At 36.1% G+C, this 14,925-nt stretch overlaps 1 long non-coding RNA gene across 1 annotated transcript in view; it reads right to left on the reverse strand.

The window, feature by feature from the left end:
• Positions 1 to 14,925, reverse strand: part of LOC129505563 (uncharacterized) — a 56,343-nt gene that overhangs the window by 36,046 nt on the left and 5,372 nt on the right. Inside the window, exon 2 of the long non-coding RNA XR_008663556.1 lies at positions 7,813 to 7,920. This is a non-coding gene — a long non-coding RNA (uncharacterized LOC129505563). The remainder of the gene's footprint in view (positions 1 to 7,812; positions 7,921 to 14,925) is intronic.

Here is a 14,925-nt window from a genome sequence, read left to right on the forward strand (position 1 = left end):
TTTATTTATTTATGAGAGACACAGAGAGGCAGAGACATAGAGGAAGAAGCAGACTCCCTGCAGGGAGCCTGATGTGGGACTTGATCCCAGGACCCCGGGGTCACGCCCTGGGCTGAAGGCTGACTCCCACTGAGCCACTCAGGTGCCCCTTCCCCTAGTTTTATTGAGAAATAATTGACATATATCACTGTATAAGATGTATGGCATGATGGTTTGATTTACATGTTTTATGAAACTATTGTAATAGGTTAACATCCACCTTCTCAATACACATACAATAAGAAGAAAAGAAAAAAGAACATAGGAAAATATCTCTTCTGTGACTAGAACTTTTAGGATTTAGTCTCTTAACAACTTTCTCATGTATCTTATAGTAGTGATATCTATATTCATCATGTTGTATTTTACATCCCTAGGTCTTACTTACCTCATAACTGAATGTTTGTACCTTTTGATTGCCCTAATCCAATCCTCCTTTCCCCACTCCTACCTCTGGCAATCATAAGTTTAATCTATCTTTCTATGAGTTTAGGGTTTTATAATTTTTTCTTTTCACATTACACATATACATGAGAGCATACAAGATTTGACTCTCTCTGTCTCCCTTAGGACCATGCTTTCAAAGTCTATCCATGTTGTCACAAAAGGCAGGATTTCCTCACTTTTTTTTTTTATGGCTGAATAAGATTCCATTTTCTATATCTCTCTCACACAACTTCTTTATCCATTCATCCATTAGTGGATACTTAGGTTGTTTCTACATCTTGGCTATTATAAATGCTGCTGCTTTGAACATGAGGGTACAAATATCTTTTCAAGGTAGCATTTTCATTGTCTTTGAATATATTCCCAGAAATGGAATTGCTGGATCATATGGTTCGATTTTTAATTTTTTGAGGATCCTCCATACTGTTTTCCTTAATGGCTATACCAGTTTACAGTCTAACCAACAGTGCACAAGTGTTCCCTTTTTGCCACATCAATGCCAGCATTTGTTATCTCTTGTCTCTTTGAGGATGGCCATTCTAACAGGCATCAGGTGATATCTCACGTGATTTTAATTTGCATTTCCCTTATGACTAGTGATTTTGAGAATCTTTTCAATGTACCTGTTGGCCTTTCATATTTTTTCTGTAGGAATATCTATTCAGGCCCTTTGCCCATTTTTAAATTGGATTATTTGAGTTTTTTTGCTATTGGGTTGTATGTGTTCTTTGTACATTTTGGTATGAGATATATGGTTCACAAATATTTTTTCCTATTCCACAGGATGTTTTTTCACTTTGTTGATGGTTTCATTCGCTGTACAGAAGCTTGTTAGTTTGATGTGGTCCCAACTTGTTTACTTGTGCCTTTGTTACTGTGATTCAGGTGTCATAACCAAAAAATCATTACTAAGATCGTGTCAAGGAGCTTTGTTTCTATGTTTTCTTCTAGGAATTCAATGTTTCAGGTCTTACATTTAAGACTTTAACCCATTCCAAGTTAATTTTTGTGAATGGTGTGAGATGGGGGTCTATTTTCATTCTTTCACATGCAAATATCCAATTATCCCAGCACTGTTTATTGAAAAGACTTTTTCTCCATTGAGTAGTCTTGGCTACCTTGTTGTATATTAGTTACCATATATACTTGGGTTTATTTCTGGGCTCTCAGTTCTGTTCCATTGGTCTATGTGTCCATTTGGTTTTTTAAAAATTTCTTTAAATGATTTGAGAGAGAGAAAGTGCATGAGAGAGAGAGAGAAAGAGAGAGAGAGAGAGAGCAGGAGCAGTGGGGAGAGGCAGATGGTGGCGGGGAGAGGCTTACTCTCCACTGAGCAGGGAGCCTGGCATGGGGCTCAATCCCAAGACCCTGGGATCATGACCTGAGCCAAAGGCAGAGACTCAACCAGAGTGACCCAGGTGCCCCTATGTGTCTGTTTTTATGCCATTACCATATTGTTTTGATGACTATAGCTTTATCTGATAGCTTGAAATCAGGAAATGTGTTAACTCCTGCTTTGTTCTCCTTTCTCTGCATTTTTTTTTTTTTCCTGTTTGGGGTCTTTTGTGGTTCCATACACATTTTAGGAGTATTTTTTTCTACTTTTATAAAAAATGCCATTGGAATTTTAATAGGGATTTCACTGAATCTGTAGATGGTTTCTAGTAGTATTGGCATTTTAACAATGTTAATTCTTCCAATCCATGAACATGGCATGCCATTTCATTTAATTGTGTCTTCTTCAATATTTTTCATTAGTGTTTTGGAGTTTTCAGTGAAGAGATTTTTTTTTTCTGCCTCTTCAGTTACATTTATTCCTAAGTATTTTATTATTTTTGATGCTATTGCAAACAGGAACAATTTATTTCTTTTTCAAAAGTTTCATTACTAGTGTATTACTAGTGTATGCTACTGCTGATTTTTGTATATTAATTCTTTATCCTGTAACTTTACTGAATTCATTGATTAGATAGAACAGGTTTTTTAAAGATTATTTTGGATTGTCCCTATATAAAATCATGTTGTCTGCAAATAAAGAAAATTTTACTTCTTCCTTTCCAATTCTGATAACTTTTGTTTTGTTTTGCCTGATTGCTCTACCTAGGACTTCCAGGCCTATGTTGAATAGGAATGGTGACAGTGGGCATCCTTGTCTTATCCCTGATCCTAGAGGAGAAGCTTTCATCCTTTCACCATTGAGTATGATATTAGCTGTGGGCTTGTCATATTTGGCCTTTATTATGTTGAGATACATTTCTTCTGTGTCTAATTTGTTAAGCGTTTTTATTGCAAATGGATGTTGAATTTTGTCAGATGCTTTTTCTGCATCTATTGAGATGAACATATGATTCTATTAATGTGATATATTCCTGTACACTAGGAATAAATCCCATTTGATCATGCTGAATGATCCTTTTAATATGCTGCTAGTTATTATTGGGAATTCTTGCATCTATATTCATAACGGATAGTGATTTATAGTTTTCTTTTCAAGTAGTGTTCTCTTTTGATTTTGGTATGAGGACAATGTTGACTTCCTAAAAGGAGTTTGGGAGTATTCACTCTTTAGTTTTGGGGAAGAGTTTGAAGAACATTGGTGTTAATTCTTCTTTAGATGTAAATTTAAATAAATTAGTAAAATTCACTAATGAAGTCATCTGATCCTAGGCTTTATTTCATTGAGAGCTTTTTTATTACTGATTTAATCTTCTTACTAGTAATTGGTATATTCAGGTTTTCTATTTCTTCCTGAGTTATTCTTTGTAAGTTGTAGGTTTCTAAGAATTTTTCCATCTCTTCTAGATTGTCCAGTTTGTTGGCATATATTTGTTCATAGCAGCCCTTTGTGATCTTTTGAATTTCTGTGGTATCCATTATAATGCCTCCTTTTCCATTATGATTTTGTTGATTTGGGTCCTCCCTATTTTTTCCTTGGCTGGTCTAGCTAAGGGTTTGTCAATTTTTTTATCTTTTCAGAAAACTATTTTAGTTTGGTTAATCTTTTCTATTGTTTTTCTGTTATTTCATTCATTTCTGCTATAATCTTATTTTTCTTCTACTGCTAACTTTGGGATCAGTTTGTTCTTTTTCTAGTTCGTTAAGGCATAATATTATGTTGTTTATCTGGGATATTTATTACTTCTTACTGTATTTATTGCTATGAACTTCCATCTTAAAACTGCTTTTGCTATATCCAATAAGTTCTGACATTCGAAATTGACACATTTTTCATTTGCCTCAAGAAACTTTATTTCCCCTTTAATTTTTTTGATTCGTTGATTGTTCAACATAGTACAGTATACTGTAGTCAGAGAAGATACTTGATATGGTTTCAATCTTCTTGAATTATCTAAGGCTATTCTGTGGCCTTACATATGTTCTATCCTAGAAAATGTTCTGTGCTTTAGAAAAATGTGTATTCTGCTGTTGTTGGATAGAAGGCTCTGTATATTTTATTAGGTCCATTTGGTCTACAGTATTGTAGAAAGGTAATCCACTGTTTCCTTATCGATTCTCTGCCTGGATGATCTATCCATTGTTGAGAGTGAGGTATCAAAGCCCCCAACTAGTATTATATTACTGTTTATTTCTCCTTATAGCTTTGTCAATTTTTGCTTTATATATTTAGGTGTTCTGATGTTGGGTGCATAAATATTTATAACTGTCACTTTTTAAAAAAGAATTTATTTACTTATTTATTTATTATTTTTTTGTATTCATTTATGAGAGAGAAAGAGCATGCTCGGGGAGGAGCAAAGGGGAGGGGAATCTCAAACAGACTCCATGCAGGGCATGGAGCTCAACAGGTGCTTGATCTCACGGCCCTGAGATCATGACCTGAGCTGAAATCAAGAGTCAGATGCTTAAACTACAAAGCCACCCAGGTGCTCCTACAATCTTACACTTCTTGATTGACCCTTTTCTCATTATATAATGACCTTTTTTAAAAAATAATTTTTAGTGTAAACTCTATTTTATCTGATATAAATATTACTAACCCTACTTTTTTGTTGTTGCTACCATCTCCTTGAAAGGTCTTTTTCTATTACTTTGCTCTCAGTGTGTCTTTAAGGCTAAAGTGAATCTCTTATGGGCAGCATTTGTTGAACCCCCCCCCCCTTTTTTTTAATCCATTCTGTCATTCTATGTCTTTTGATTGGAGAAAGTAATCCATTTACGTTTAAAATAATTATTGATAGGTAAGGACTTACTATTTTTTTAGACTTTTACTATTGCCATTCTCTTTATTGTTTTCTGGTTGTTTTGTAGACCCAGTATTGTTTCTTATCTTGCTATCTTTTTTTGTGTGTTTTGATGTCTTTGGTATCAGTATGTTTTGACCCCTTTATTGTGTTCTTTAGTGTAATTGCTAAAGATTTCCCCTTTTGGTTACCATGAGGCTTACATAAATATCCTAAACTCATAATAGCCTACTTTTAACTGATAATTTAATTTTAATAGAATTTATATACTTTACACTTTTACTTCTTTTCTCTTTCACATTTTAGATTGCTGCTGATACAACTTACATGGTTTTTATATCATGTAACTAATAATAGATTATTGAATTATGGTTACCTTTGCTCCTTTTTTTAACTTTTTAAAAAGATTTTATTTATTCAAGAAAGACACAGGAAATAGGCAGAGATATAGGCAAAGGGAGAAACAGACTTCTTCTGCAGGGAGGCTGATGCAGGACTCAAGACCCTGGGATCACGACCTGAACCAAAGGCAGATGCTCAGGTGCCCCTTCTTTAACTTTTAAACTAGAATTTCTTTGTGCATCATATTGCAGAATCACATTATGACTGTATATTTACCATTACCACTGAGATTTATACTACCTTTTTTTTTTTTTTTTTTTTTTTTTTTACCATTTCTTGTAAGGCAGATACAATGGGAATGAACTCCTTCAGCTTTTGTTTGGAAAAATCTTTATCCATCTTTCATTTCTGAAGCACAGCTTTGCCAGGTATAGAAGTCTTGGTTACCAGTTATTTTCTTTTGATATTTTAAATACATCATTCCTGTCTCTGTTGACCTGAAAAATTTCTGTTGAGAAATCTCCTTCTAGTCTTTAGGAGTTCCTGTTATGTAACCTCTCTTTTCTCTTCCTGTTCTCAAAATTCTTTCTATGGTTTTGGACTTTTGAGAATTTAATTATATTGTGTCTTGGTGTAATCCTATTTATCCTATTTAAGTTCAACCTATTTAGGGTCCCTTAGGACTTAAAGATTTGATTGTCCATTTCTTTTCCCAGGTTTGGGGAGCTCTCAGCTATTACTGCTTGAAACATACCTTCTGTCTCTTTCTTTTCTTCTGGAATTACCACAGTGTGAATATTTCTTCTTTTCATTGCATCCTATAAATCCTGTAGGCTTTCTTCATTTTTTTTTTTTTTTTTTTTTTTTTTTTACTACTCTGACTAGGTAATTTTCAATGTCCTATCTTCCAGGGTGCTGATCCTTTCTTCTGCAAGGTTGAGTCTACTTTTGAAACTGCTGAATTCTTCAGTTCAGTTATTCAAGTCTAGGATTTTTTTTTTTTTGGTGGTTGCTATTTGCTTATCAAATTTCTCATTTTATCCAGCATTTTTTTCAGTTTTACGTAATTGTCTGCATTTTCTTAGAATCCACTAAAGTTCCTTAAGAGGATTATTCTGAACTCTTTACCTGTTCATAGATCTCCATTTCTTTAGGGTGGATTACTGGTGCTTTATTAGTTTCTTTGGATGATGTCATATTTATCTGATATTTTGTGATCTTTGATTACTTACATTAGTGTCTGTGCATATGAAAATCTCCTTTTCCAGACTTTACAAGTTTGCTTATCAGAGAGAATTCTTTACCTGTCAGTTCAGTTTGGGTTTCTGGAGGTGTCTGTGGGTAATGTTTTTCAGCAGGTAGGGTCTACTGTTATGGTCTACTTTGGGACAAGGCAACTGTTTTGAGCTCTAAGGATGGGGATAGGTTGGGGATGGTGAGTCACTGACTAGAGAAAAATTGGGTAGGACTGATGGCTTTGTTCCTTACCCAAGTGAGGCTGTAGTACTACATTCAGTTGCAGATGGAGTTGAAAATTAGCTTCCATACCCTGGCAGGACAGCAAGCCAGGGTGCAGGGCCAAAAAACTCATTGTGCACTTAATTCCCTGGTCTGGTGAGGCCACCTGTTTTGCTCTGCAGGTGGAGAAATCACAGGCTGCACTCTGTTCAAACACTATTGTATATCAGACTGTTGAAAGGGCTATACAGCTTTCCATGTGCTCTGGTTGTTTCCTGGTGACAGGCTAAAGGCTGTATTCAGTAATGAGACTATGAATTAGATTTCTTTCCTGGGCACAGTGAGAAGAGGCTGCTCTAAAGCTGGTAAAGCTCTTTGTTGTCTTAACTCAAGCTGACCCACGGGTCAAGTTCCCTGGTCAAACACAGCCACTGGCTTTGCTCTTCAAATTATTAGCTCTGTCTGCCCTTCTCTCAGCTTGAGTACTGCCAGGCCACATAGCTTTCAGATATTTTTGCCAGCCCTTATGGTCAGATGGAGCTAGAAGACACCCTCCACAGCCGGTGAGGCTATAACTCAGCCCCTTTGCCTGGGTAGAAAAGGGAGGAGATGCTCCAGGCTATCAGTTTCCCATACAGGCTCTCTGGTTGGGAGGGGATAGAGCTTCCCTGAGCATTGTCTGTGAATCAATCCCCTTGCCTGACATAATATGCGAACACTCCTTGCTCTGTATTGGCTTTGTTCTGGGAACAATCAGCAATACCTGCTTGCCTCTCAGCTGGAGCTGGACTGCACAGCTTCCAGGAGTGGTCACCAGCCAGCCCTCTTGTCAGATGGAGCCACTCTCCACAGCACGTGGGACTGTGACTCAGCACCTTGCTTAGACATGCACAAACTGGGCTCTAGAACCCACAAAACTCTTTGCTTGAGGATCCAGTTGAGGCGGATCTGCACCCTTCCAAGTTCCTGGGTGAGAGTCCATCCCCAACTTGGCTCTGTGGGTAAGCAAAGTTGCTGGTTGGAATTACTATTTGCCAGTATGAACTCAGTCTGCCAAGATCCATGTACTAGTTGTTGCAAGCCCATTCCCCTCCTGTCACATTCAGATTCCAAATGACTGAGCTCTGAACATCCTTCTACAGTCCTTATGGTATGACATCAGATTAGAGGCTCCCACAAAATGGCCTGCAATGCTGGGGAGGCTGTTCTTCCCCCTGGGTTCTCTGCCCACTGGGGGGAACCAGACGTTCAGGAGACCTCTCTGCATGGTCCTGTGCTGATCTAGGGGAGGGGCAACGCAGCCAATATGTAGTGCTGCTCTTACCTTGTAATGTAGTCTGTCTTGGTCTTTCAGGTACAGAGGGGTGCTTCAACTTCACCTCCATCATCTAGGATTCTCTCAGTGCCATCTTGTTCTTGAATAATTGTTGTTCTTGTGTGGAGAAGCAAAGTCAAGAATGATGTTGTCATTCTTTTTTTTAATTTTTATTTATTTATGATAGTCACATAGAATGAGAGAGAGAGGCAGAGACACAGGCAGAGGGAGAAGCAGGCTCCATGCACCGGGAGCCCGACGTGGGATTTGATCCCGGGTCTCCAGGATCGCGCCCTGGGCCAAAGGCAGGCGCCAAACCGCTGCGCCACCCAGGGATCCCTGATGTTGTCATTCTTGGTGCCACCTTGATGATGTCACTACATTTCTTCTTTTTCAAAAAATGTTTGTGGTGAGAACACTTAAGATCTACCTATGTAGTAAATTTCAAGTATGTAATATGGTATGTGGTCACATCATTGTACATTCTATCTCCGGAACTCAGTTATCTTGCACAACTTAAATTTTTAACCCCTCAACATCTCCCCATTGCCCACTTCCTTGATCCCCACTGCTTCTATGAGTTTGACTGTTTTGGATTCTATATGGGAGTCACATAATGCAGTATTTGTATTTCTGTGTCTGACTCATTTCAGCCAGCATAAGGTCCTTTAGGTTCATCTATGTTGTTAAAAGTGGCAGGGTTTCCTTTTTTAAAAAAGCTGAATGGGATGCCTGGGTGGCTCAGCAGTTGAACATCTGCCTTTGGCCCAGGGCGTGATCCCAGAATCCAGAATCAAGTCCTGCATCAGGCTCCTTGCAGGAAGCCTGCTTTTCCCTTGACCTGTGTCTCTGTCTCTCTCTCTGTGTCTTTCATGAATAAATAAATAAAATCTTTTTAAAAAATAAAAATTAAAACATTAAAAAAGTTGAATAATATTCCAAAGTGGAATAATATTTTTTCCAGTTTTAATGAGATGTAACTGACATACAGCACTGTTCACATTTGAGATATACAGCATTATGACTTGGCCCCCATGTAGCACAAAATGATCACCATGAGTTTAGTTAGTTAACATTCATATCTTATATAGTTACCTTCAGAAAGCTTTTTCCTTTTGATGAGAACCTTTGAATCTATTCTTTTAGCAAATTTCAAATACATCATACAGAAATGTTAGCTAGTCATCATGTGGTAGATTATAATCTCAGAATTTATCTTGTAACTGGAAGTTTATGCCTTTTGACCAATTTCATCCAAACCCCCAATTCATTGTAAAAGCAATATACAGTATCACAGAACTCATTTTTTAGAGAAAAAGAAATAAGAGCAAAAACCAGTATAATGATTTAAGAAAAATGAGGTTTATCAACAGTGTCCATAATCTTTTTTTTTTTTTTTAAGATTTTATTTATTTATTCATGAGAGACACAGAGAGAGGCAGAGACACAGGCACAGAGAGAAGCAGGCTCCCTGCAGGAGCCCAATGTGGCACTCGATCCAGGACCCTGGGACCATGCCCTGAGTCAAACGCAGATGCTCAACCGGTAAGCCACCCAGGTGTCCCAACAGTGTCCAGAATCTTAAGGCTTTTAAATGATTAGAAAAATTACAAAACACTGGTAGGATTGATGAAAAAAGAAAGGAAATAAAATAACACAGGAATAAATATTATTTGCTGTAAAAATATTTTAAAACTTTAGATTTAATTATTATTCCCAGAAAAGTAATTATAACATATTTATTCAAAGGATCAACAATCATAATATAAATTTATTAGCAAAATTTACCAATAAAATGTAGAAAATTTCACAGTGAGTCGTGATAAATCCTTAAAATATAGAAAGGATTAAGTATAGGACTAATACATACCTTATTGAAAAACTGGATAATACTTTATTTTTTAATTTGTATTGTTTTTGGATAAGAATACTTTAGAAAAAATATAATATGTAAGTATGGATGTAAACATTTTAAATATAAATTGAGAGTTCAAACATGGTTGAAAACCACTGCATCTTTCACCTCAAGCTGTTCACAATTTAGTATCATAGATCTTAAACTCAAAAGTCCCAAAGAAGCTGACTTTATAATCCCCTTCTCCAGGGTCTCAAATAATAGCTGCAGTGAGGGTCAAGGTCTGGAATTTGATAGAGCATCGATTTCATTTTTTGAACATTGCTTCCCTATACTTGCCTTTGATTTCTTCTATTATCAATGTCCTGCTTGTTAAATGCCCAAGTCTCTTACTGTTGATTCTAGATCATTGACAGCTTAACCTAAGAGTCTTTATTGATAATGCTAGAAAAAGTCTGTCTCATGCAACAGATGCACTGTAAGCACATTGTCACCATAAAATATCTCTGGGCATCACATCCAAGTGAAAGGGTTATTTTATATAAAAGATACAAAATTATCTTTGTGTCTTTCCTCCTTCTACTGAGATATGCATATAACTTCAATAATAAAAACAAAGGCACATTTTTGGATTGTTCCTCACATTTTGCAATCCTTTGAGAAATGGTATTCAGCAGAAAATTCTAGAGAGTGCCCAACTTAAGTTCCATCTAAATAAAGAAGTTTCTGCTACCACAAAGAATTACATATTAAGAAAAGCTGAATGAGTAGCTAAGTGTTTTGCTAATACTAAAAGCATTGCTCATCTCAAATGGTGTATCACATTTTTCAAATGAAATCTTGAATGTAACTATCCTTTACTTACTAGGACACATTTGAAATAATTTTCCTGAGTTATTGTGGTGTGTATCATTCCTATTTGCTTATGGAATTGTGCTATAATTTTGCTTAGTGTTCTATGAAATTAATGTTCTACATTTTTATTGATCTAATATACATGCAGAAGTATTTAAGAGAGGACTGGAGGCTTCAAAAAGAGGTATGTGCTAGAATACTGTAGGCAACATGTATCCTGCACAACAAAGTTGCTTCTTTTTCATTTCACCATGGTTTTTAGAATCTAGAATAGTTCTTTTCTAACTGGTATTGTTACACGTAAATTGTTATTTCCCTAAAACAAAGAGTCTTAAAGTTGAACCTTCAGCTATTTCAAAAAGACAGTTTAATTTTTTTTAATTTTAATTTTCTTGACCATATACAAAAGGAGACATGCAGGGGCATACCTGTTTTTATTTTTTGTATATTTATCCATAGAACTTTTATATGATCAAAATTAGAAAAAAATTAGAAGGAAACAGTAAAGTAATTAGTGTCCCTTATTTTTAGCCGGGTCATTTTGCTATTTTTACATTCATTGTTTAGATCTGTGCTATTCACACCAATTTCTCTAGAAATCTTTTCTGCTTGCATCTCAGACTTCCCTTCTTCCTGAAATAATATCCTTTGAAAATTCTTTTGGTAGGGCTTATTGGTTATAAAATGTTCTTCTTTATCTGAAAACATACTTATTTCACTTTCATTTTGAAACAGTTTTGCTGGGTAGACTGTTATAAGTGGAAAGTCATCTTCTGTTGGTATTGTGTAGATATGCTTTCACTGCCTTCTGATTCCTATTGTTGCTGTTGAGAAATCGGCTGTTAATCTACTCGTTGCCCCCTTAAAGGTGATCTTTTCTCTGGTTTGTTACTAATATATCTATTTGTTTGGGAGGTAATACAATTTCCCTGTAATGTGTCTAAATGCGATTTCTTCTTCTTTTTAAATGTGATTTCTTATTGTATTTATCTTGTTGTAATTCACTGGGCCTCCCAAATCTGAAAAAAAATCTTATCCTGAAGTCTTTTTTTTTTTTAATTTTTTTAAATTTATTTATGTATGATAGACACAGAGAGAGAAAGAGGCAGAGACACAGGCAGAGGGAGAAGCAGGCTCCATGCACCGGGAGCCCGACGTGGGACTCGATCCCGGGTCTCCAGGATCGCGCCCTGGGCCAAAGGCAGGTGCTAAACCGCTGCGCCACCCAGGGATCCCTCCTTAAGTCTATATATATATACATAGACATATATATATATATATATATTTTTTTTTTTTTTTATTTCCTCTTCCATATTACTCAGCGCTAAAAAAGATGATGTAGCCATTTGCAACAACGTGGATGGACCTAGAAGATATCATGCTAAGTGAATTAAGTCAGACTAATATGATTGCACTTACATATGGAATCTAAAAAAGCAAATGAACATTCAAACAAATCAGAAACAGACCCATAAATACAGAGAAAAAAAACTTATGGCTGCCAGAGAGAATGGGGTTAGGGAGATAAGTAAAATGGTACAGTGAAGAGGGAGGTATGGCCTCCAGTTACATGATGAATAATTCAGAGGAATGAAAGGCACAGCACAGGGAATATACTCAGTAGTACTGTAATATGTTGAATGGTAACAGATGTAGCTACACTTATGGTGAGCATTGCATGTGTTGAGTCCTAAAGTCACTCTGAAATTAATGTTACATTGTGTGCCCACTTTACTTCAATAAAAAAGATATTTTTCCTTTTCCTGTTTTCTCTATTATCTTTCTCACTCTATCGTCATGTCTCTTTCTTATTTTCCATCTGTTACAATTCTGATGCATTCTGGGTAGTATCTTCAAATTTATCTTTCAATTCATTAATTCTCTCTTCTACTATGCCTAATCCACCATTTAACCTGTCTGTTGCTTTGGGAATTGCAATGATTGTATTTTTCTTCCTAGAAGTTGTATGTTGTTCCATTTAACATCTGCCTGGTCACATATTGATAATCCCTTTTCTTGTTATATTTTCAATTCCATCTTTAACACTTCACATTCAGTCTTTTTGTTGTTGTTCATCTCATAATGCTAATATTGGAAGTCATTACAAGTCTAAATCTGTTGTTTGTTGTTTTTTATTTCTTGTGCATTTAATTTTACAGTGAACTTGTTTTTGGCTGAATTTATTTTCAGGAAATTCTGAGGGGTTTATAATAAAAAATACTTTGCTGTGGAAAAGATTTGATTATTTTTGTTGGGTGTCAAAAGGGGCTACCAATCTGGGGTCATTTTAATTTCTTGGCCCTGTGCATAAGGAATGTATACATCTCAATCCAGACCCATGTGATAATAGTTTATACATTCTATTATTTTGTTTTGTTTTCCTCTTGAAGCTATGACAATGATATACAGGTTTTGTTTTTGTTTTTTTATTTTGCCTATGTTACTGCAGGGGATTTTCTTCACTCATCCATTCACTGAGACTACAGCCTCTTCACATGTCTCAATTTTATTCAGTAAGCATTAGGGGGTGTGTCTCAGAATTACTTCTCTCAACTTGTATGGGCCTTGGGACCTAGTTTTTTGGGTCCTGAATGCTATATAATATAAAAGATGCTAGGTTCTCAATCTTGGCATGTAACACCAAAGTATCCATAATTCCTCATTTAATCACCTTTGATTTCAGCGTGGTGCTTTGTTTTTGTTGGGGAAGGGTGAGAATCTTGAGGATTTTCTGTACTTTCTTGCAAGGTACACAACACTTTTAAAAATGTTTGTTTATTGTACTTTATCCAGTGTCTAAGTGTTTAGCTGTTGAGAGAGCCTTTTCAAAAATACCTGGATTGCTATGCTGCCAGAGGATAAGTCATAAACAGTTTGATTTTCAAACCTTTTTTGTTAAAAAATTAAAAAATCAGACTTCTTATCAAGCGCAAAGCCATTACTATTAGTGATTTGTAAATTGGAAAGATAACAATAATGGTAGATAATGCATGTTGTTTCATCTCCCTAAGAATAAGGTAATATTATGTATAAGCTACAGATGGAAGATGTGAGACTTAGATAACTCAGAAACTTTCTTAAAGTCACATAATAAATGGCAGGGATAGGTTTGTCTGATAAACCTTTGTGTGCTCTCCCCACCCCCTGCTCTGCCCCTGGACTGCCTCTTTATTCAAGCTCTGCAATCACAGAAGATAAAGCCATTTGAAAAATGTTACGAGTTATATTTTGTTTTAATGTGCAAACTGATCAGAGATCAACTTTGCAGTAAGGAACCTTCATCTCTTTACGATGTATCAAAAATTTGGTCAAAATCTGACAGTTTCTACAAAACTTACCATGGATCAAAGAAAGAGACAAAAATGGGAAACATTAAAGAGTCAAGTTGAAAAGAGCTCTTTTCAGTCATTTAAGAATATCAGATAAGTTCTAGAAGCAATATATTTGTTTTGTGCTTTATTGGCTGCCTTATCTCAAAAAGAACTTACGATAGCTGATGGGAATGCATAACATTCAAGATATAAATTAGAAATAGGTGAGGGAAAAAGAAACCAGAAGAAAAAAAAGGGAAAACAGAGAAGATTAAAATAAAAAAATGTATACCACTGAGCTCATCATGAGACAGCTGGCAAATCTGGCTTTCTCAGGCCAACTTAAAAAGGGCTACCTGAGTAGTTATGAGTCACCATGTATATATAATAAAAACAATCTCATTGTTCAGAAGCACAGATATGACTGATCCCTATGAACAGGATCAAAAGTTTCTCACAAAGCACCTCAGAAACAGGGCATTGTATAATGAGAACAACAACATCCTGACCACATAACTGTGCAATTTTTTGAGTGAAGGGAACTATTAGACATTATGCTGGGACGACAGGTATAAACGGAGACTGTCCCTCCAAAATAAAAATGTACACTTACCCTACATATTTTGTGAAGATATTTTATTATTGCCTCCCTCAGTGCAAACCAATGAGTGCACACAAACAGCAATTTAGTAAAAGCAACTGTATTTGAGGTTAACATAACCTGATTGGCCCTAACTTTCAGCTGATCTAGTTACATGGTAGACTTCAGGGCACAGTGGAGCAGGAGTAACATACTTAAATGAGCTCAGTGGCAAGGGAATGAACCTAAGACTGTCAAGTAGCCAGGTTTGGGATAAGAGGAAATGGTTAGTGGCAAAAAAATTTTTTAAACAATACTTTGAAAAACAAAATCAGGGATCCCTGGGTGGCGCAGTGGTTTAGCGCCTGCCTTTGGCCCAGGGCGCGATCCTGGAGATCCGGGATCGAATCCCACGTCGGGCTTCCGGTGCATGGAGCCTGCTTCTCCCTCTGCCTGTGTCTCTGCCTCTCTCTCTCTGTGTGTGACTATCATAAATAAATAAAAATTTAAAAAAAAAAAAA

Source organism: Nyctereutes procyonoides, unplaced genomic scaffold (assembly GCF_905146905.1).
Source record: "Nyctereutes procyonoides isolate TBG_1078 unplaced genomic scaffold, NYPRO_anot_genome, whole genome shotgun sequence".
Taxonomy (NCBI): Eukaryota; Metazoa; Chordata; class Mammalia; order Carnivora; family Canidae; genus Nyctereutes; species Nyctereutes procyonoides.